The sequence below is a fragment of the Taudactylus pleione genome, unplaced genomic scaffold (genome assembly GCF_031769625.1).
Source record: "Taudactylus pleione unplaced genomic scaffold, aTauple2 ptg000032l, whole genome shotgun sequence".
Taxonomy (NCBI): domain Eukaryota; kingdom Metazoa; phylum Chordata; class Amphibia; order Anura; family Myobatrachidae; genus Taudactylus; species Taudactylus pleione.
This window is the reverse complement of record NW_028284434.1, coordinates 5,747,424-5,770,889: the sequence shown is the minus strand read 5'-3', so window position 1 is coordinate 5,770,889 and position 23,466 is coordinate 5,747,424. Positions and strand designations below refer to the sequence as shown.

The 23,466-nt window shown below is 39.2% G+C and overlaps 1 long non-coding RNA gene across 1 annotated transcript in view; it reads left to right on the top strand.

Moving 5' to 3' along the window:
• LOC148538922 (uncharacterized) overlaps positions 1–22,084 on the top strand; it is a 95,487-nt gene extending 73,403 nt beyond the window's left edge. The window contains exon 3 of the long non-coding RNA XR_015871254.1: positions 21,940–22,084. This is a non-coding gene — a long non-coding RNA (uncharacterized LOC148538922). The remainder of the gene's footprint in view (positions 1–21,939) is intronic.
• Positions 22,085–23,466: the final 1,382 nt, after the last annotated feature.

Sequence of the window (23,466 nt, the reverse complement as noted above, 5' to 3'; positions counted from 1 at the left end):
ACTCCCAGCAGTGTCAACGTTTCAATGTCAAAACAACATTTTTATCAGGACAATGTTACATATTGCACTCACCAAATTTATGTGCTCCCCCGCACCATTGAGATGTCCTCCCACATGTCCCGCACCATTGAAATTTATGTCCTCCCACATGTCCAGCCAGTGATCGCGCTTCCAATTACGTCATTCAGTGTGAACCTGTAACCAAGGTTACCAATGCTAGATACAAAGGAAGTAGTTACATGATTTAGAGCCTAAAGAAGGTTCAATCTGGATATATTCTATTGGGTTATGCTCATCAAGCAGTGTGCAATATGCATGACATTGAAACTGCTGGGAGTCATTTGAGTATTATTTTTCAAAGCCCTGAGTGCCGCATGTGTGTGTGTGAGTGTATATATATATATATATATATATATATATATCTATATATATATACATATTTATATTAGATATAGTGACAGGGTCAGCATAATTCCACATGAGGTAAACGTGAAATATCCAGATCTCCCAGGTTTGGCAGAGCAAAGGCATTAGGAATGTTTAATGTCCAGTTCAGGTGTTGCCTCAATCAGCTGGAAATTGCTGTCCAGGGAGCGCAATTACTCAACAGTGGAGCAAGAGTGCTTGGCAATTAAGAGGGCAGTAGACTCGTTAACATATTATTTGTTGGGGAAGTAGTTTTTGTTGGTTAAAGATCATGCCCCTTTACATTGGACGCACATGAACAAATAAGTGAATGCTCATGTAACCCGCTGGTTTTTGTATCTGCAGCCATTTAAGTTTGAGGTGCAGCATCGTCCGGGGAAACAGCACCTCACATCTGATGCCCTTTCCAGAAGGTTTGTTGGGCCCTATCCTCCAAGCAACCCTATGGTGAAGCTAGAGGAGAAATGGGAACAGGGTGAGAATGGCAAACGGTGGAAAATGGTAGAGAGCTGTGTACCCAGACCAGTAGCGCACGCAGGGGGGTTTCTGAGTACCTAGAAACCCCCCCTGTGCACATACCAACAGCCCGAGCCTTCCTCCGCACGGGCTGTCAAAAAACCTAGCACCTCTGCTACTGTAGCTATCGCCGAGGCAGGGAAGGGAACTTCTCTCTGCACTCAGGTTTCTGAACCCTCCCCCTCTACACATGCTGGCTGCTGCATGGAGCTCTTTCTACAACACGACAGTCACAATGGTGAGTTAACTCTTTGAAAACCTTGATGTTTTCTAGAGTATTACCTTATGAATAGCACTTCTACATGGATGCTCTCTCAATACATCAGTTGCCCTGGCATAATTACAAGCATAGGAAGTTTCTAGTTTATATTTTCAATGTTTTTTTGATTTTTTACCTTTGCTAGCTATATACATGTAATTATGTGTGTGTATACATATATATATATATATATATATATATATATGTACAGTATGTAGATATATATATACTGTACATATATATGTATATATATATGTACAGTATATATGCATATATATATATATATATACAAACGAAATCAGCGGCACTCCGGTTCAAACAGCACACAAACGCAGGTTCAGACTTCAACGTTTTGTATATTTGCTGCTACTTGATAGCATGCTTTCAGAGGTCAACCGGGACTTTGTACATTACTAGTGGGAGTGCCATCCTAACGCTGGTGTATTGGAGTCGGTCTGTTGCAGGGAGGACCGTCTTTGGAAATAGGCACCCACAGGTTATTTATTATACATTCATCTTCTGGACTGTGTGCTGTTGTTTGCGCTCATTGAGCACTTTGGCTGAAGGTCACCCGGACCGGATGGGATGGAGAGCGTGTGTGGAGTATTTAATCTGTCTATGCAGACTCAAGGACAGATGTTTTCATACTCTGAGTCAGAAGCTGAATCAATTATTTTTAAAGAACCATTTGATGATTCAGGTAATAAAATGAACAACTGTACCGGGATTTACTAAAATTGCGTCAACGTGAACTTGATTATTATTACCATGGGGTCACATTAAGCGATTATTTTAAGGAAAAGCGGATACCACGAGGCTTTCGGGTGAAAAACTGCCCGACGATTGGCAGATATAACATTAATTTCTGCAAGCGCTGGATAGCCATTTTAAATAAATGCAGCTTTGACTTGATTTTACACATTATCGAAGAGGCTACACGGGAATTAAATACCACCAAGGACAAGATAGCTGCTTTTGAGGTAGCCCACAAAGAGTCTCTGGTGTCCGATAGTGAAGTTAACTGGATTGATAAATTGGATACACAAATCGCTACTTATAGAAGAGACCTTATACAGTTTAAGAAGCATAAATTATCGAAGGTCATCAACTATTATGAACAAAATAAAGTGTATTTATGGAGTAATAATGGTACACAGAACCAAGATGGACCCAGACGTAGACGCTATAGACGTTATTTCCCAGACTCTGATGCAGTTGGTACTACCAGTGACTCTGATAATGCTAATAATATCAATGAAATACCTGTACGTGTCCCTTTAGGGGTATGTACCCGACTTCAAGCCGAAGGCCGAGGAGAAAACATACGCAACGTGGAAAGCAGTGGACGCGGAGGAGTAAAAAGGAGATTTGGCAGACCTCCAATACGGAGGAGGTGATAATATTTAATTTATCCAAATATCAATTAACGGATACTGAGATTAAGGTACTTTCCAGGGGCTTGTCCTTTGTTCCCACTGTATGCCTTGATGGTATGAGTTGGGAGATTGAAAAATATAAACTTAACAGAAAGCTCAAATTACATGAGTATTTTAGAGGGTCTAAATCCAAAAAGGTGGAATCCAGACTAAATGATATACCTCATAATGTAAGAAAACTCACTAACAAATCTTCATTTGATCAAGTATCAACTAATTCATCGATTAAAACGTATATGAACATGTTGGACAAGGATGTTAATAAAATCACATCCCAAGGGGTACATGTCCAGCATAATTTAAGCAGTGATGAATTTCAAGCATTAAAACAACTGTCTTCTAATTCTGAAATTGTAATATGGCCCGCCGATAAGGGCGGGTCAATTGTTATACAAGATATAGGTGATTATCGCAATGAAGTTTTGCGCCAGTTATCTGATAATGCTGTATATGTACTCCTTGATGCTGATCCGACTGTTCAATTTAAAGGTGTATTACAACACTGCCTGGAAGGGGCGGTGTCTGAAGGATTAATTACTCAGGAATTGTGTGATGCCTTGTTACCAAAGTCTCCAATAATGCCTTTATTGTATACCTTTCCCAAGGTGCATAAAAGTCTGGACAACCCCCCTGGCCGACCAATCATCTCGGCAAGGGGGTCACTGTTCCAGCCGACGTCTGTATTTCTTGATTCTTTACTACAACCCTGTGTGGTTGGTCATCCTGATTACTTATTAGACACTACTTCTTTTTTGAAGAAACTTGTAGAAATTGGTCACATCCCGCCACATAGTTTATTGTGCAGTGCCAACGTTTCAAGTCTATACACTGTTATACCAAATGAGGAAGGATTAGATGCTGTATTTCATCTGTTGGATGACAACCCACTGTATAAGGGGCCTGATATTAAATTAGTGATTGAATTATTAAGGATTGTATTGATGCATAATTACTTTATGTTTGACGGGAAGGTATATTTACAATGCAGCGGCTGCGCGATGGGGTCTAATATGGCCCCCGCGTATGACAATGCATATATGTTTATGGCTGAAAAGAAAATATTTTTTTCTACAATCGATGTATCTAGGTGGATTTATTTCTACACTAGATACATCGATGATATTTTCTTTATTTGGACAGGCACTAGGGATCATCTTGAAAGTGTGATTGATAATCACAATGCATCAGATAGCCCTATTAAATTGAGTGTTTATATTAATGATGAACGGGTTACATTCTTGGATGTTGAGATACAAAATAATCATGGCAAGTTAAGTACATCACTTTACCGTAAGCCCACTGATAGGAATATGTTTCTCCATGCGAACAGTTTTCACCCTAAACATTCCAAATATAGTCTGCCATATTCCCAATTTCTGAGAGCAAAACGCATTTGTAGTGATGAGGGCATTGCACAACAGAAAATTAATGAAATGATTGAGAATTTTCGGGCTAGGGAATATGACAGGGAGTTACTGATCAAAGCCAATAATCAAGCTTTGAAAATGTCTAGAGAACAACTACTTAGATCTAAAACTATCAGACCAAAAAAGGAATGTATCCATTGGACTAATCACTTTAATACCTCTAGTGGCAACATTAATTCCATATCTAAACAACATTGGAATATTGTTCAGGAGGATAGTGAGTTGAATTTAACTGACATTGGACTCATGTCTTGCTATTCACGTGGAAAAAACATACGTGATTGGGTTGTCAAGGCTGACATAAGTGGATGTGTGGATAGAGAAGAAAAACATTTTTTAAGAGAAAGAAAGGGACGTTTCAAATGTCTGAACTGTTTGACCTGTAGGTATGTAATCACGGGTGACAGTTTTTCCCGTCCGCATAAAGGAACAAGATATAAGATTTTATATCGTTTAACATGTACCACCAAGTTTGTGATCTATTTGATCACATGTCCATGCGGGTAATATATATACATATTTATATTAGATATAGTGACAGGGTCAGCATAATTCCACATGAGGTAAACGTGATATATCCAGATCTCCCAGGTTTGGCAGAGCAAAGGCATTAGGAATGTTTAATGTCCAGTTCAGGTGTTGCCTCAATCAGCTGGAAATTGCTGTCCAGGGAGCGCAAGTACTCAACAGTGGAGCAAGAGTGCTTGGCAATTAAGTGGGCAGTAGACTCGTTAATATATTATTTGTTGGGGAAGTAGTTTTTGTTGGTTAAAGATCATGCCCCTTTACATTGGACGCACATGAACAAATAAGTGAATGCTCATGTAACCCGCTGGTTTTTGTATTTGCAGCCATTTAAGTTTGAGGTGCAGCATCGTCCGGGGAAACAGCACCTCACATCTTATGCCCTTTCCAGAAGGTTTGTTGGGCCCTATTCTCCAAGCAACCCTATGGTGAAGCTAGAGGAGAAATGGGAACAGGGTGAGAATGGCAAACGGTGGAAAATGGTAGAGAGCTGTGTACCCAGAGCAGTAGCGCACGCAGGGGGGTTTCTGAGTACCTAGAAACCCCCCCCTGTGCACATACCAACAGCCCGAGCCTTCCTCCGCACGGGCTGTCAAAAAACCTAGCACCTCTGCTACTGTAGCTATCGCCGAGGCAGGGAAGGGAACTTCTCTCTGCACTCAGGTTTCTGAACCCTCCCCCTCTACACATGCTGGCTGCTGCATGGAGCTCTTTCTACAACACGACAGTCACAATGGTGAGTTAACTCTTTGAAAACCTTGATGTTTTCTAGAGTATTACCTTATGAATAGCACTTCTACATGGATGCTCTCTCAATACATCAGTTGCCCTGGCATAATTACAAGCATAGGAAGTTTCTAGTTTATATTTTCAATGTTTTTTTGATTTTTTACCTTTGCTAGCTATATACATGTAATTATGTGTGTGTATACATATATATATATATATATATATATATATATGTACAGTATGTAGATATATATATACTGTACATATATATGTATATATATATGTACAGTATATATGCATATATATATATATATATACAAACGAAATCAGCGGCACTCCGGTTCAAACAGCACACAAACGCAGGTTCAGACTTCAACGTTTTGTATATTTGCTGCTACTTGATAGCATGCTTTCAGAGGTCAACCGGGACTTTGTACATTACTAGTGGGAGTGCCATCCTAACGCTGGTGTATTGGAGTCGGTCTGTTGCAGGGAGGACCGTCTTTGGAAATAGGCACCCACAGGTTATTTATTATACATTCATCTTCTGGACTGTGTGCTGTTGTTTGCGCTCATTGAGCACTTTGGCTGAAGGTCACCCGGACCGGATGGGATGGAGAGCGTGTGTGGAGTATTTAATCTGTCTATGCAGACTCAAGGACAGATGTTTTCATACTCTGAGTCAGAAGCTGAATCAATTATTTTTAAAGAACCATTTGATGATTCAGGTAATAAAATGAACAACTGTACCGGGATTTACTAAAATTGCGTCAACGTGAACTTGATTATTATTACCATGGGGTCACATTAAGCGATTATTTTAAGGAAAAGCGGATACCACGAGGCTTTCGGGTGAAAAACTGCCCGACGATTGGCAGATATAACATTAATTTCTGCAAGCGCTGGATAGCCATTTTAAATAAATGCAGCTTTGACTTGATTTTACACATTATCGAAGAGGCTACATGGGAATTAAATACCACCAAGGACAAGATAGCTGCTTTTGAGGTAGCCCACAAAGAGTCTCTGGTGTCCGATAGTGAAGTTAACTGGATTGATAAATTGGATACACAAATCGCTACTTATAGAAGAGACCTTATACAGTTTAAGAAGCATAAATTATCGAAGGTCATCAACTATTATGAACAAAATAAAGTGTATTTATGGAGTAATAATGGTACACAGAACCAAGATGGACCCAGACGTAGACGCTATAGACGTTATTTCCCAGACTCTGATGCAGTTGGTACTACCAGTGACTCTGATAATGCTAATAATATCAATGAAATACCTGTACGTGTCCCTTTAGGGGTATGTACCCGACTTCAAGCCGAAGGCCGAGGAGAAAACATACGCAACGTGGAAAGCAGTGGACGCGGAGGAGTAAAAAGGAGATTTGGCAGACCTCCAATACGGAGGAGGTGATAATATTTAATTTATCCAAATATCAATTAACGGATACTGAGATTAAGGTACTTTCCAGGGGCTTGTCCTTTGTTCCCACTGTATGCCTTGATGGTATGAGTTGGGAGATTGAAAAATATAAACTTAACAGAAAGCTCAAATTACATGAGTATTTTAGAGGGTCTAAATCCAAAAAGGTGGAATCCAGACTAAATGATATACCTCATAATGTAAGAAAACTCACTAACAAATCTTCATTTGATCAAGTATCAACTAATTCATCGATTAAAACGTATATGAACATGTTGGACAAGGATGTTAATAAAATCACATCCCAAGGGGTACATGTCCAGCATAATTTAAGCAGTGATGAATTTCAAGCATTAAAACAACTGTCTTCTAATTCTGAAATTGTAATATGGCCCGCCGATAAGGGCGGGTCAATTGTTATACAAGATATAGGTGATTATCGCAATGAAGTTTTGCGCCAGTTATCTGATAATGCTGTATATGTACTCCTTGATGCTGATCCGACTGTTCAATTTAAAGGTGTATTACAACACTGCCTGGAAGGGGCGGTGTCTGAAGGATTAATTACTCAGGAATTGTGTGATGCCTTGTTACCAAAGTCTCCAATAATGCCTTTATTGTATACCTTTCCCAAGGTGCATAAAAGTCTGGACAACCCCCCTGGCCGACCAATCATCTCGGCAAGGGGGTCACTGTTCCAGCCGACGTCTGTATTTCTTGATTCTTTACTACAACCCTGTGTGGTTGGTCATCCTGATTACTTATTAGACACTACTTCTTTTTTGAAGAAACTTGTAGAAATTGGTCACATCCCGCCACATAGTTTATTGTGCAGTGCCAACGTTTCAAGTCTATACACTGTTATACCAAATGAGGAAGGATTAGATGCTGTATTTCATCTGTTGGATGACAACCCACTGTATAAGGGGCCTGATATTAAATTAGTGATTGAATTATTAAGGATTGTATTGATGCATAATTACTTTATGTTTGACGGGAAGGTATATTTACAATGCAGCGGCTGCGCGATGGGGTCTAATATGGCCCCCGCGTATGACAATGCATATATGTTTATGGCTGAAAAGAAAATATTTTTTTCTACAATCGATGTATCTAGGTGGATTTATTTCTACACTAGATACATCGATGATATTTTCTTTATTTGGACAGGCACTAGGGATCATCTTGAAAGTGTGATTGATAATCACAATGCATCAGATAGCCCTATTAAATTGAGTGTTTATATTAATGATGAACGGGTTACATTCTTGGATGTTGAGATACAAAATAATCATGGCAAGTTAAGTACATCACTTTACCGTAAGCCCACTGATAGGAATATGTTTCTCCATGCGAACAGTTTTCACCCTAAACATTCCAAATATAGTCTGCCATATTCCCAATTTCTGAGAGCAAAACGCATTTGTAGTGATGAGGGCATTGCACAACAGAAAATTAATGAAATGATTGAGAATTTTCGGGCTAGGGAATATGACAGGGAGTTACTGATCAAAGCCAATAATCAAGCTTTGAAAATGTCTAGAGAACAACTACTTAGATCTAAAACTATCAGACCAAAAAAGGAATGTATCCATTGGACTAATCACTTTAATACCTCTAGTGGCAACATTAATTCCATATCTAAACAACATTGGAATATTGTTCAGGAGGATAGTGAGTTGAATTTAACTGACATTGGACTCATGTCTTGCTATTCACGTGGAAAAAACATACGTGATTGGGTTGTCAAGGCTGACATAAGTGGATGTGTGGATAGAGAAGAAAAACATTTTTTAAGAGAAAGAAAGGGACGTTTCAAATGTCTGAACTGTTTGACCTGTAGGTATGTAATCACGGGTGACAGTTTTTCCCGTCCGCATAAAGGAACAAGATATAAGATTTTATATCGTTTAACATGTACCACCAAGTTTGTGATCTATTTGATCACATGTCCATGCGGGTAATATATATACATATTTATATTAGATATAGTGACAGGGTCAGCATAATTCCACATGAGGTAAACGTGATATATCCAGATCTCCCAGGTTTGGCAGAGCAAAGGCATTAGGAATGTTTAATGTCCAGTTCAGGTGTTGCCTCAATCAGCTGGAAATTGCTGTCCAGGGAGCGCAAGTACTCAACAGTGGAGCAAGAGTGCTTGGCAATTAAGTGGGCAGTAGACTCGTTAATATATTATTTGTTGGGGAAGTAGTTTTTGTTGGTTAAAGATCATGCCCCTTTACATTGGACGCACATGAACAAATAAGTGAATGCTCATGTAACCCGCTGGTTTTTGTATTTGCAGCCATTTAAGTTTGAGGTGCAGCATCGTCCGGGGAAACAGCACCTCACATCTTATGCCCTTTCCAGAAGGTTTGTTGGGCCCTATTCTCCAAGCAACCCTATGGTGAAGCTAGAGGAGAAATGGGAACAGGGTGAGAATGGCAAACGGTGGAAAATGGTAGAGAGCTGTGTACCCAGAGCAGTAGCGCACGCAGGGGGGTTTCTGAGTACCTAGAAACCCCCCCCTGTGCACATACCAACAGCCCGAGCCTTCCTCCGCACGGGCTGTCAAAAAACCTAGCACCTCTGCTACTGTAGCTATCGCCGAGGCAGGGAAGGGAACTTCTCTCTGCACTCAGGTTTCTGAACCCTCCCCCTCTACACATGCTGGCTGCTGCATGGAGCTCTCTCTACAACACAACAGTCACAATGGTGAGTTAACTCTTTGAAAACCTTGATGTTTTCTAGAGTATTTCCTTATGAATAGCACTTCTACATGGATGCTCTCTCAATACATCAGTTGCCCTGGCATAATTACAAGCATAGGAAGTTTCTAGTTTATATTTTCAATGTTTTTTTGTTTTTTTACCTTTGCTAGCTATATACATGTAATTATGTGTGTGTATACATATATATATATATATATATATATATATATGTACAGTATGTAGATATATATATACTGTACATATATATGTATATATATATGTACAGTATATATGCATATATATATATATATATATATATATATACAAACGAAATCAGCGGCACTCCGGTTCAAACAGCACACAAACGCAGGTTCAGACTTCAACATTTTGTATATTTGCTGCTACTTGATAGCATGCTATCAGAGGGCAACCGGGACTTTGTACATTACTAGTGGGAGTGCCATCCTAACGCTGGTGTATTGGAGTCGGTCTGTTGCAGGGAGGACCGTCTTTGGAAATAGGCACCCACAGGTTATTTATTATACATTCATCTTCTGGACTGTGTGCTGTTGTTTGCGCTCATTGAGCACTTTGGCTGAAGGTCAACCGGATGGGATGGAGAGCGTGTGTGGAGTATTTAATCTGTCTATGCAGACTCAAGGACAGATGTTTTCATACTCTGAGTCAGAAGCTGAATCAATTATTTTTAAAGAACCATTTGATGATTCAGGTAATAAAACCAATGAACAACTGTACCGGGATTTACTAAAATTGCGTCAACGTGAACTTGATTATTATTACCATGGGGTCACATTAAGCGATTATTTTAAGGAAAAGCGGATACCACGAGGCTTTCGGGTGAAAAACTGCCCGACGATTGGCAGATATAACATTAATTTCTGCAAGCGCTGGATTGCCATTTTAAATAAATGCAGCTTTGACTTGATTTTACACATTATCGAAGAGGCTACACGGGAATTAGATACCACCAAGGACAAGATAGCTGCTTTTGAGGTAGCCCACAAAGAGTCTCTGGTGTCCGATAGTGAAGTTAACTGGATTGATAAATTGGATACACAAATCGCTACTTATAGAAGAGACCTTATACAGTTTAAGAAGCATAAATTATCGAAGGTCATCAACTATTATGAACAAAATAAAGTGTATTTATGGAGTAATAATGGTACACAGAACCAAGATGGACCCAGACGTAGACGCTATAGATGTTATTTCCCAGACTCTGATGCAGTTGGTACTACCAGTGACTCTGATAATGCTAATAATATCAATGAAATACCTGTACGTGTCCCTTTAGGGGTATGTACCCGACTTCAAGCCGAAGGCCGAGGAGAAAACATACGCAACGTGGAAAGCAGTGGACGCGGAGGAGTAAAAAGGAGATTTGGCAGACCTCCAATACGGAGGAGGTGATAATATTTAATTTATCCAAATATCAATTAACGGATACTGAGATTAAGGTACTTTCCAGGGGCTTGTCCTTTGTTCCCACTGTATGCCTTGATGGTATGAGTTGGGAGATTGAAAAATATAAACTTAACAGAAAGCTCAAATTACATGAGTATTTTAGAGGGTCTAAATCCAAAAAGGTGGAATCCAGACTAAATGATATACCTCATAATGTAAGAAAACTCACTAACAAATCTTCATTTGATCAAGTATCAACTAATTCATCGATTAAAACGTATATGAACATGTTGGACAAGGATGTTAATAAAATCACATCCCAAGGGGTACATGTCCAGCATAATTTAAGCAGTGATGAATTTCAAGCATTAAAACAACTGTCTTCTAATTCTGAAATTGTAATATGGCCCGCCGATAAGGGCGGGTCAATTGTTATACAAGATATAGGTGATTATCGCAATGAAGTTTTGCGCCAGTTATCTGATAATGCTGTATATGTACTCCTTGATGCTGATCCGACTGTTCAATTTAAAGGTGTATTACAACACTGCCTGGAAGGGGCGGTGTCTGAAGGATTAATTACTCAGGAATTGTGTGATGCCTTGTTACCAAAGTCTCCAATAATGCCTTTATTGTATACCTTTCCCAAGGTGCATAAAAGTCTGGACAACCCCCCTGGCCGACCAATCATCTCGGCAAGGGGGTCACTGTTCCAGCCGACGTCTGTATTTCTTGATTCTTTACTACAACCCTGTGTGGTTGGTCATCCTGATTACTTATTAGACACTACTTCTTTTTTGAAGAAACTTGTAGAAATTGGTCACATCCCGCCACATAGTTTATTGTGCAGTGCCAACGTTTCAAGTCTATACACTGTTATACCAAATGAGGAAGGATTAGATGCTGTATTTCATCTGTTGGATGACAACCCACTGTATAAGGGGCCTGATATTAAATTAGTGATTGAATTATTAAGGATTGTATTGATGCATAATTACTTTATGTTTGACGGGAAGGTATATTTACAATGCAGCGGCTGCGCGATGGGGTCTAATATGGCCCCCGCGTATGACAATGCATATATGTTTATGGCTGAAAAGAAAATATTTTTTTCTACAATCGATGTATCTAGGTGGATTTATTTCTACACTAGATACATCGATGATATTTTCTTTATTTGGACAGGCACTAGGGATCATCTTGAAAGTGTGATTGATAATCACAATGCATCAGATAGCCCTATTAAATTGAGTGTTTATATTAATGATGAACGGGTTACATTCTTGGATGTTGAGATACAAAATAATCATGGCAAGTTAAGTACATCACTTTACCGTAAGCCCACTGATAGGAATACGTTTCTCCATGCGAACAGTTTTCACCCTAAACATTCCAAATATAGTCTGCCATATTCCCAATTTCTGAGAGCAAAACGCATTTGTAGTGATGAGGGCATTGCACAACAGAAAATTAATGAAATGATTGAGAATTTTCGGGCTAGGGAATATGACAGGGAGTTACTGATCAAAGCCAATAATCAAGCTTTGAAAATGTCTAGAGAACAACTACTTAGATCTAAAACTATCAGACCAAAAAAGGAATGTATCCATTGGACTAATCACTTTAATACCTCTAGTGGCAACATTAATTCCATATCTAAACAACATTGGAATATTGTTCAGGAGGATAGTGAGTTGAATTTAACTGACATTGGACTCATGTCTTGCTATTCACGTGGAAAAAACATACGTGATTGGGTTGTCAAGGCTGACATAAGTGGATGTGTGGATAGAGAAGAAAAACATTTTTTAAGAGAAAGAAAGGGACGTTTCAAATGTCTGAACTGTTTGACCTGTAGGTATGTAATCACGGGTGACAGTTTTTCCCGTCCGCATAAAGGAACAAGATATAAGATTTTATATCGTTTAACATGTACCACCAAGTTTGTGATCTATTTGATCACATGTCCATGCGGGTAATATATATACATATTTATATTAGATATAGTGACAGGGTCAGCATAATTCCACATGAGGTAAACGTGATATATCCAGATCTCCCAGGTTTGGCAGAGCAAAGGCATTAGGAATGTTTAATGTCCAGTTCAGGTGTTGCCTCAATCAGCTGGAAATTGCTGTCCAGGGAGCGCAAGTACTCAACAGTGGAGCAAGAGTGCTTGGCAATTAAGTGGGCAGTAGACTCGTTAATATATTATTTGTTGGGGAAGTAGTTTTTGTTGGTTAAAGATCATGCCCCTTTACATTGGACGCACATGAACAAATAAGTGAATGCTCATGTAACCCGCTGGTTTTTGTATTTGCAGCCATTTAAGTTTGAGGTGCAGCATCGTCCGGGGAAACAGCACCTCACATCTTATGCCCTTTCCAGAAGGTTTGTTGGGCCCTATTCTCCAAGCAACCCTATGGTGAAGCTAGAGGAGAAATGGGAACAGGGTGAGAATGGCAAACGGTGGAAAATGGTAGAGAGCTGTGTACCCAGAGCAGTAGCGCACGCAGGGGGGTTTCTGAGTACCTAGAAACCCCCCCTGTGCACATACCAACAGCCCGAGCCTTCCTCCGCACGGGCTGTCAAAAAACCTAGCACCTCTGCTACTGTAGCTATCGCCGAGGCAGGGAAGGGAACTTCTCTCTGCACTCAGGTTTCTGAACCCTCCCCCTCTACACATGCTGGCTGCTGCATGGAGCTCTCTCTACAACACGACAGTCACAATGGTGAGTTAACTCTTTGAAAACCTTGATGTTTTCTAGAGTATTTCCTTATGAATAGCACTTCTACATGGATGCTCTCTCAATACATCAGTTGCCCTGGCATAATTACAAGCATAGGAAGTTTCTAGTTTATATTTTCAATGTTTTTTTGTTTTTTTACCTTTGCTAGCTATATACATGTAATTATGTGTGTGTATACATATATATATATATATATATATATATATATGTACAGTATGTAGATATATATATACTGTACATATATATGTATATATATATGTACAGTATATATGCATATATATATATATATATATATATACAAACGAAATCAGCGGCACTCCGGTTCAAACAGCACACAAACGCAGGTTCAGACTTCAACATTTTGTATATTTGCTGCTACTTGATAGCATGCTATCAGAGGGCAACCGGGACTTTGTACATTACTAGTGGGAGTGCCATCCTAACGCTGGTGTATTGGAGTCGGTCTGTTGCAGGGAGGACCGTCTTTGGAAATAGGCACCCACAGGTTATTTATTATACATTCATCTTCTGGACTGTGTGCTGTTGTTTGCGCTCATTGAGCACTTTGGCTGAAGGTCAACCGGATGGGATGGAGAGCGTGTGTGGAGTATTTAATCTGTCTATGCAGACTCAAGGACAGATGTTTTCATACTCTGAGTCAGAAGCTGAATCAATTATTTTTAAAGAACCATTTGATGATTCAGGTAATAAAACCAATGAACAACTGTACCGGGATTTACTAAAATTGCGTCAACGTGAACTTGATTATTATTACCATGGGGTCACATTAAGCGATTATTTTAAGGAAAAGCGGATACCACGAGGCTTTCGGGTGAAAAACTGCCCGACGATTGGCAGATATAACATTAATTTCTGCAAGCGCTGGATTGCCATTTTAAATAAATGCAGCTTTGACTTGATTTTACACATTATCGAAGAGGCTACACGGGAATTAAATACCACCAAGGACAAGATAGCTGCTTTTGAGGTAGCCCACAAAGAGTCTCTGGTGTCCGATAGTGAAGTTAACTGGATTGATAAATTGGATACACAAATCGCTACTTATAGAAGAGACCTTATACAGTTTAAGAAGCATAAATTATCGAAGGTCATCAACTATTATGAACAAAATAAAGTGTATTTATGGAGTAATAATGGTACACAGAACCAAGATGGACCCAGACGTAGACGCTATAGATGTTATTTCCCAGACTCTGATGCAGTTGGTACTACCAGTGACTCTGATAATGCTAATAATATCAATGAAATACCTGTACGTGTCCCTTTAGGGGTATGTACCCGACTTCAAGCCGAAGGCCGAGGAGAAAACATACGCAACGTGGAAAGCAGTGGACGCGGAGGAGTAAAAAGGAGATTTGGCAGACCTCCAATACGGAGGAGGTGATAATATTTAATTTATCCAAATATCAATTAACGGATACTGAGATTAAGGTACTTTCCAGGGGCTTGTCCTTTGTTCCCACTGTATGCCTTGATGGTATGAGTTGGGAGATTGAAAAATATAAACTTAACAGAAAGCTCAAATTACATGAGTATTTTAGAGGGTCTAAATCCAAAAAGGTGGAATCCAGACTAAATGATATACCTCATAATGTAAGAAAACTCACTAACAAATCTTCATTTGATCAAGTATCAACTAATTCATCGATTAAAACGTATATGAACATGTTGGACAAGGATGTTAATAAAATCACATCCCAAGGGGTACATGTCCAGCATAATTTAAGCAGTGATGAATTTCAAGCATTAAAACAACTGTCTTCTAATTCTGAAATTGTAATATGGCCCGCCGATAAGGGCGGGTCAATTGTTATACAAGATATAGGTGATTATCGCAATGAAGTTTTGCGCCAGTTATCTGATAATGCTGTATATGTACTCCTTGATGCTGATCCGACTGTTCAATTTAAAGGTGTATTACAACACTGCCTGGAAGGGGCGGTGTCTGAAGGATTAATTACTCAGGAATTGTGTGATGCCTTGTTACCAAAGTCTCCAATAATGCCTTTATTGTATACCTTTCCCAAGGTGCATAAAAGTCTGGACAACCCCCCTGGCCGACCAATCATCTCGGCAAGGGGGTCACTGTTCCAGCCGACGTCTGTATTTCTTGATTCTTTACTACAACCCTGTGTGGTTGGTCATCCTGATTACTTATTAGACACTACTTCTTTTTTGAAGAAACTTGTAGAAATTGGTCACATCCCGCCACATAGTTTATTGTGCAGTGCCAACGTTTCAAGTCTATACACTGTTATACCAAATGAGGAAGGATTAGATGCTGTATTTCATCTGTTGGATGACAACCCACTGTATAAGGGGCCTGATATTAAATTAGTGATTGAATTATTAAGGATTGTATTGATGCATAATTACTTTATGTTTGACGGGAAGGTATATTTACAATGCAGCGGCTGCGCGATGGGGTCTAATATGGCCCCCGCGTATGACAATGCATATATGTTTATGGCTGAAAAGAAAATATTTTTTTCTACAATCGATGTATCTAGGTGGATTTATTTCTACACTAGATACATCGATGATATTTTCTTTATTTGGACAGGCACTAGGGATCATCTTGACAGTGTGATTGATAATCACAATGCATCAGATAGCCCTATTAAATTGAGTATTTATATTAATGATGAACGGGTTACATTCTTGGATGTTGAGATACAAAATAATCATGGCAAGTTAAGTACATCACTTTACCGTAAGCCCACTGATAGGAATACGTTTCTCCATGCGAACAGTTTTCACCCTAAACATTCCAAATATAGTCTGCCATATTCCCAATTTCTGAGAGCAAAACGCATTTGTAGTGATGAGGGCATTGCACAACAGAAAATTAATGAAATGATTGAGAATTTTCGGGCTAGGGAATATGACAGGGAGTTACTGATCAAAGCCAATAATCAAGCTTTGAAAATGTCTAGAGAACAACTACTTAGATCTAAAACTATCAGACCAAAAAAGGAATGTATCCATTGGACTAATCACTTTAATACCTCTAGTGGCAACATTAATTCCATATCTAAACAACATTGGAATATTGTTCAGGAGGATAGTGAGTTGAATTTAACTGACATTGGACTCATGTCTTGCTATTCACGTGGAAAAAACATACGTGATTGGGTTGTCAAGGCTGACATAAGTGGATGTGTGGATAGAGAAGAAAAACATTTTTTAAGAGAAAGAAAGGGACATTTCAAATGTCTGAACTGTTTGACCTGTAGGTATGTAATCACGGGTGACAGTTTTTCCCGTCCGCATAAAGGAACAAGATATAAGATTTTATATCGTTTAACATGTACCACCAAGTTTGTGATCTATTTGATCACATGTCCATGCGGGTAATATATATACATATTTATATTAGATATAGTGACAGGGTCAGCATAATTCCACATGAGGTAAACGTGATATATCCAGATCTCCCAGGTTTGGCAGAGCAAAGGCATTAGGAATGTTTAATGTCCAGTTCAGGTGTTGCCTCAATCAGCTGGAAATTGCTGTCCAGGGAGCGCAAGTACTCAACAGTGGAGCAAGAGTGCTTGGCAATTAAGTGGGCAGTAGACTCGTTAATATATTATTTGTTGGGGAAGTAGTTTTTGTTGGTTAAAGATCATGCCCCTTTACATTGGACGCACATGAACAAATAAGTGAATGCTCATGTAACCCGCTGGTTTTTGTATTTGCAGCCATTTAAGTTTGAGGTGCAGCATCGTCCGGGGAAACAGCACCTCACATCTTATGCCCTTTCCAGAAGGTTTGTTGGGCCCTATTCTCCAAGCAACCCTATGGTGAAGCTAGAGGAGAAATGGGAACAGGGTGAGAATGGCAAACGGTGGAAAATGGTAGAGAGCTGTGTACCCAGAGCAGTAGCGCACGCAGGGGGGTTTCTGAGTACCTAGAAACCCCCCCTGTGCACATACCAACAGCCCGAGCCTTCCTCCGCACGGGCTGTCAAAAAACCTAGCACCTCTGCTACTGTAGCTATCGCCGAGGCAGGGAAGGGAACTTCTCTCTGCACTCAGGTTTCTGAACCCTCCCCCTCTACACATGCTGGCTGCTGCATGGAGCTCTCTCTACAACACGACAGTCACAATGGTGAGTTAACTCTTTGAAAACCTTGATGTTTTCTAGAGTATTTCCTTATGAATAGCACTTCTACATGGATGCTCTCTCAATACATCAGTTGCCCTGGCATAATTACAAGCATAGGAAGTTTCTAGTTTATATTTTCAATGTTTTTTTGTTTTTTTACCTTTGCTAGCTATATACATGTAATTATGTGTGTGTATACATATATATATATATATATATATATATATATATATGTACAGTATGTAGATATATATATACTGTACATATATATGTATATATATATATGTACAGTATATATGCATATATATATATATATATATATATATATATATATACAAACGAAATCAGCGGCACTCCGGTTCAAACAGCACACAAACGCAGGTTCAGACTTCAACATTTTGTATATTTGCTGCTACTTGATAGCATGCTTTCAGAGGGCAACCGGGACTTTGTACATTACTAGTGGGAGTGCCATCCTAACGCTGGTGTATTGGAGTCGGTCTGTTGCAGGGAGGACCGTCTTTGGAAATAGGCACCCACAGGTTATTTATTATACATTCATCTTCTGGACTGTGTGCTGTTGTTTGCGCTCATTGAGCACTTTGGCTGAAGGTCAACCGGATGGGATGGAGAGCGTGTGTGGAGTATTTAATCTGTCTATGCAGACTCAAGGACAGATGTTTTCATACTCTGAGTCAGAAGCTGAATCAATTATTTTTAAAGAACCATTTGATGATTCAGGTAATAAAACCAATGAACAACTGTACCGGGTTTTACTAAAATTGCGTCAACGTGAACTTGATTATTATTACCATGGGGTCACATTAAGCGATTATTTTAAGGAAAAGCGGATACCACGAGGCTTTCGGGTGAAAAACTGCCCGACGATTGGCAGATATAACATTAATTTCTGCAAGCGCTGGATTGCCATTTTAAATAAATGCAGCTTTGACTTGATTTTACACATTATCGAAGAGGCTACACGGGAATTAAATACCACCAAGGACAAGATAGCTGCTTTTGAGGTAGCCCACAAAGAGTCTCTGGTGTCCGATAGTGAAGTTAACTGGATTGATAAATTGGATACACAAATCGCTACTTATAGAAGAGACCTTATACAGTTTAAGAAGCATAAATTATCGAAGGTCATCAACTATTATGAACAAAATAAAGTGTATTTATGGAGTAATAATGGTACACAGAACCAAGATGGACCCAGACGTAGACGCTATAGACGTTATTTCCCAGACTCTGATGCAGTTGGTACTACCAGTGACTCTGATAATGCTAATAATATCAATGAAATACCTGTACGTGTCCCTTTAGGGGTATGTACCCGACTTCAAGCCGAAGGCCGAGGAGAAAACATACGCAACGTGGAAAGCAGTGGACGCGGAGGAGTAAAAAGGAGATTTGGCAGACCTCCAATACGGAGGAGGTGATAATATTTAATTTATCCAAATATCAATTAACGGATACTGAGATTAAGGTACTTTCCAGGGGCTTGTCCTTTGTTCCCACTGTATGCCTTGATGGTATGAGTTGGGAGATTGAAAAATATAAACTTAACAGAAAGCTCAAATTACATGAGTATTTTAGAGGGTCTAAATCCAAAAAGGTGGAATCCAGACTAAATGATATACCTCATAATGTAAGAAAACTCACTAACAAATCTTCATTTGATCAAGTATCAACTAATTCATCGATTAAAACGTATATGAACATGTTGGACAAGGATGTTAATAAAATCACATCCCAAGGGGTACATGTCCAGCATAATTTAAGCAGTGATGAATTTCAAGCATTAAAACAACTGTCTTCTAATTCTGAAATTGTAATATGGCCCGCCGATAAGGGCGGGTCAATTGTTATACAAGATATAGGTGATTATCGCAATGAAGTTTTGCGCCAGTTATCTGATAATGCTGTATATGTACTCCTTGATGCTGATCCGACTGTTCAATTTAAAGGTGTATAACAACACTGCCTGGAAGGGGCGGTGTCTGAAGGATTAATTACTCAGGAATTGTGTGATGCCTTGTTACCAAAGTCTCCAATAATGCCTTTATTGTATACCTTTCCCAAGGTGCATAAAAGTCTGGACAACCCCCCTGGCCGACCAATCATCTCGGCAAGGGGGTCACTGTTCCAGCCGACGTCTGTATTTCTTGATTCTTTACTACAACCCTGTGTGGTTGGTCATCCTGATTACTTATTAGACACTACTTCTTTTTTGAAGAAACTTGTAGAAATTGGTCACATCCCGCCACATAGTTTATTGTGCAGTGCCGACGTTTCAAGTCTATACACTGTTATACCAAATGAGGAAGGATTAGATGCTGTATTTCATCTGTTGGATGACAACCCACTGTATAAGGGGCCTGATATTAAATTAGTGATTGAATTATTAAGGATTGTATTGATGCATAATTACTTTATGTTTGACGGGAAGGTATATTTACAATGCAGCGGCTGCGCGATGGGGTCTAATATGGCCCCCGCGTATGACAATGCATATATGTTTATGGCTGAAAAGAAAATATTTTTTTCTACAATCGATGTATCTAGGTGGATTTATTTCTACACTAGATACATCGATGATATTTTCTTTATTTGGACAGGCACTAGGGATCATCTTGACAGTGTGATTGATAATCACAATGCATCAGATAGCCCTATTAAATTGAGTATTTATATTAATGATGAACGGGTTACATTCTTGGATGTTGAGATACAAAATAATCATGGCAAGTTAAGTACATCACTTTACCGTAAGCCCACTGATAGGAATACGTTTCTCCATGCGAACAGTTTTCACCCTAAACATTCCAAATATAGTCTGCCATATTCCCAATTTCTGAGAGCAAAACGCATTTGTAGTGATGAGGGCATTGCACAACAGAAAATTAATGAAATGATTGAGAATTTTCGGGCTAGGGGATATGACAGGGAGTTACTGATCAAAGCCAATAATCAAGCTTTGAAAATGTCTAGAGAACAACTACTTAGATCTAAAACTATCAGACCAAAAAAGGAATGTATCCATTGGACTAATCACTTTAATACCTCTAGTGGCAACATTAATTCCATATCTAAACAACATTGGAATATTGTTCAGGAGGATAGTGAGTTGAATTTAACTGACATTGGACTCATGTCTTGCTATTCACGTGGAAAAAACATACGTGATTGGGTTGTCAAGGCTGACATAAGTGGATGTGTGGATAGAGAAGAAAAACATTTTTTAAGAGAAAGAAAGGGATGTTTCAAATGTCTGAACTGTTTGACCTGTAGGTATGTAATCACGGGTGACAGTTTTTCCCGTCCGCATAAAGGAACAAGATATAAGATTTTATATCATTTAACATGTACCACCAAGTTTGTGATCTATTTGATCACATGTCCATGCTGGTTGAGTTACGTTGGAAAAACTGAACGGACACTCCGTGAACGCATGGCAGTTCAGCGTTCTGCGATTAGGGCGGCTATTGCCACGGTCTAGTGATCAACCTGTGGCACGACACTTTGCTGTAGCAGGCCATGGTTTATCCACACTCTGGTACATGATTATTGATCATGTGCCACCAATGGTGAGGGGTGGTAACAGATCACGTAGGTTACTACAATGTGAGTCATGGTGGATACATAGACTAGGCACATTAAATCCTAGAGGTTTAAATGATAGCCTTGGTCTATTTTGTTTTATATAACATGTATGAATTTGTGTCTCATGACTATTGATGGTTTTGTACCATATTAATAGGGGAATCGTGTTCAAGCTAAAAATATGATTGGGTTCTATATGCATATGAGGTGTTTGGTTGCCTTTAAGAGATATGTTTGTCCAGTATAATGACTATAATGACTTTCAGTATGTTATTGATAGGATTTTTCTGTGTGCATTGGATATTTAACATGTTATAATGCATTCAGTATATGGAATGTACATATGTGTACTTATTGATGATTATGTACTATATTATCGAGGGAATCCTGCTTATGATAACATTGGATTTTATTTAAGCATAATGCTGCCTACTAGGGTCATGTTTGTTTAGTATAATGATTCCTATTACTTTGTGTCTGCTGCCAATTAGATTCTGCTGCTCATATTAGATTTGTAATATGCCGCACGTTCACACACGCTCTTTGCTTTGTTTTTACCTTTAGTGTTAATTGTTACCAAGGCAACGGGCCGTACATGATGATATAATTTGTGGGCGTCTTCAGTGACCGGAACCCGGAAGCTGTGAGGATTCACGTGGTGTTTGGTGATGGTGTATAAGTAAGTGTATTTTTTGTAATCATTTGTATCCTGATGACGATGTGAATAAATGCATCGAAACCTTGGAGTCTGAACCTGCGTTTGTGTGCTGTTTGAACCGGAGTTCCGCTGATTTTGTTTGTATATTTGCTGCTACTTGATAGCATGCTTTCAGAGGGCAACCGGGACTTTGTACATTACTAGCGGGAGTGCCATCCTAACGCTGGTATATATATATATATATATATATATATATATGTGTGTATATATATATATATATATATATATAATGTTTATTAACAAAAAAAAGAGATTGGTGATTCGGAAACCCCCCTTTAAATATCCTGCGTTTGCCCCTGCGGACGGATGGAACAAATAGACAAATAGATGTGGTTGAAGCAGATAGCTTGCCTGAAAGTGTTTTAGCTTCACCACGGTGGTTGAAGCTAAGGGGGGAGGAGTGTGACAGGGTCAGCATAATTCCACATGACGTAAATGTGGAATATCCAGATCTCCCAGGTTTGGCAGACCAAAGGCATTAGGAATGTGTAATGTCCAGTTCAGGTGTTGCCTCAATCAGAATCTGGAAGGCAGCTGATTACAGACACCTGTGTGTGGCTGGTTTTAGAACTGCAGAGACACTGGGGAAACTGAGACTGATGGTGAGATAGTCGCCCAGCTTATAGGCCCGGGGGGTGACTAGTTTTAGGAATCCTGGACCTACAAGTCCACTGAAGAAAATACTGCTGTTTGGAAGACTGTGGTGAGCAATAAAGCTACTGTTAGATTTTACCCGGTCTATGTGATTATTGTCACTATATATATATATATATATATATATATCTTTCATACAGTGCTCTGCAGTCACCTAACTATACTGTATTGCATTTGTGTTTACTGAGTTTTTCTTTCAAGACATTGCAATAAATTGTTAATATAGCCAATTATGTCAAAGTCTTCCCTTCTGGCCAGTCCCTACACTGACTCGCAAAAGCATGAAAACTGCTCTACATCCATTGCCACAGATATTATACATACTCTATGCTTTTTCATGGGTTAGGGTCTGTTAGCTCATAGGCATATCAAATTTTGTTTTTATAAAATATTGTGGTCCTTTTCTCTCACACCCTATTTTCCCATTAGTAAGCCAATTCTTAATTAAGATAATTCATATGCTTGGGGATGGTCCTGTCTCTTTAAACTATAATCTACAGTATCTATCTATCCTTGCCATATCATCCCTTTAATTCAGCACACATATGAATTACACAGGTTATGTGGCTGGCTGACTTCAAGTCTCTCTCTATTTCACCTAGATTTAATTGGCCACAGAACCTGTGTAATTCACATGTATTACAAATGATAGAGTTGGTTTTCTATATATATATATATATATCTCAGACAATGGGGTAGATGTATGATAGCGGCACTTA